A 1,831-nucleotide genomic window follows, 5' to 3' on the forward strand; every position below is an offset into this window, starting at 1 on the left:
TTTATTGGGAATCATTGATATTGTCTCCATAAATTTCTCAGTTCTGCACAAGTAAGAAAACAGTGAGTTACAATGTTTGGAGGAGCATTTACTGATCTTTTGAAGTGCAAATATTTCCATGGTGGTCTATTTTAAGCAATGAAATAACCCTATCGAATGTAGAAGTGGTAAGAAATGCACATTATATGCACCAATTTAAAATCTTTATAGCACACAATTACAAAAGCTATGAATAATCTGAAGAGAATAAATACTAATAAAATGTAAGATAAAAACTTATAACTTTTGAACATTGCTTTTTATTATAATTTAATAGTAATCTTATAGTCTCTCTTTTTTTTAATTTATTTTTTTTAAGATTTTATTTATTTATTTGACAAAAAGAGAATACAAGCAGGCAGAACAGCAGGCAGAGGGAGAGGGAGAGGCAGGATCCCCACTGAGCAGGGAGCCCCATACGGGGCTCTATCCCAGAACCCTGGGATCATGACCTGAGCCAAAGGCAGACACTTAACGGACTGAGCCACACAGATGCCTTTTATAGTCTGTCTTTTAAAAAAATAATCTCTGCAAGCTTTGCGCAGTGGCAGTATCGTAGCCAATGAGGTTTATCCGAGGCGCAATTATTGCTAATTGAAAAAAATAATCTCTGCATTTAACAACAGGCTTGTAACTTACCTGAAAATTAAAGATCATGGGTATGAGCTAGTAGGAGTCGATCCCAACATGATACTGATCCTTAGTAGGAAAAAAATCTAGTAAAGAGGATGACCGTATGTTATAGAATTTTGAGAATGCATGCAAAGTACTAGGTACACTTTATCGAGTTTTTTAAATGCCGTTTTTTTGTTAAATCAGGGCTGTTTACACTGCTCCATGTTGCATCTTGCCTAGGCAGCATTAACAGACCCCTTGTGTATTTCCTTCTCTACAGAGTAACACCTTGTTGCCTCTAAAAGCCACACGCTGAAACCTTTCCTGCTATGACAGAATATGAATGTTCAGCTGTCACATTCCTGTTTGATATTGATAGAAAATGATAGCTTATTACACAATTAACAAATAAATCCACCTTTCTGGTCTCTGGAAAACACACTTCTACTGCCATTAGAAGTCTCTCCCTTTAGAGATCAGTTCTCGAAAACATGCTTTTTATCCCCACGGTCATTACTAGCAGTTTAAAAATTCTTCTAGGGTGCACCTTTCCTTTGCTTTTTTTTTTTTTTTTTTTCCTTTTTTTATTCTCTAGACTAGGTCTTTATTCTCCTTACTTTAAAACTTTAACATTTGAAATTAGTCTCATAAATTTAATCAGGACACCCACATGGATGATTATTTTAAAACTCAACCAAATAGGTTTATTTTATTCTTTTACCCCTTTTTTTGAGGACAGTGGAGGATTAATGGATAAATGTTGAATCAACCCACATAAAATGTGACAAGCAGATATTTTCTAAAATTGCCTTGTGGGAATCCAAATAGCAGATGTTCTTTATCATGACAATCCAGCCCAGTACCCCGACCGAGGGAGAGGAGCTCCGTGCGTTTGAGCACCAGCTGCAGGGACGTGACTCTGTCTGGCTGCCAACAGCACAACTGAAATGCAGAATATGGTCCTGAAGTGGAGACAAGGGGCTTTGTCACAAAATCTGTAACAAAGACAAATTTTAATGACAGAGGCTATTAAGGCATCTTCTGTCTGTCTCCCATATGTTTTGTTGAAGAAATAGAGAGTAAGGCTGTACAAATTTAATGTGCCAAGAGGCTAAAATCAGTGGGCCACCTGTGTGCTTTGGCGGTCACTGCTCTAAGGCAATTTTTGGCCAAAAGG

At 37.1% G+C, this 1,831-nt stretch overlaps 1 pseudogene; it reads left to right on the forward strand.

Moving 5' to 3' along the window:
* The first annotated feature begins 572 nt into the window (after nucleotides 1-572).
* On the forward strand, nucleotides 573-704 carry LOC116592074 (annotated as a pseudogene).
* The last annotated feature ends 1,127 nt before the right edge of the window (nucleotides 705-1,831 follow it).

Source organism: Mustela erminea, chromosome 5 (assembly GCF_009829155.1).
Source record: "Mustela erminea isolate mMusErm1 chromosome 5, mMusErm1.Pri, whole genome shotgun sequence".
NCBI lineage: Eukaryota > Metazoa > Chordata > Mammalia > Carnivora > Mustelidae > Mustela > Mustela erminea.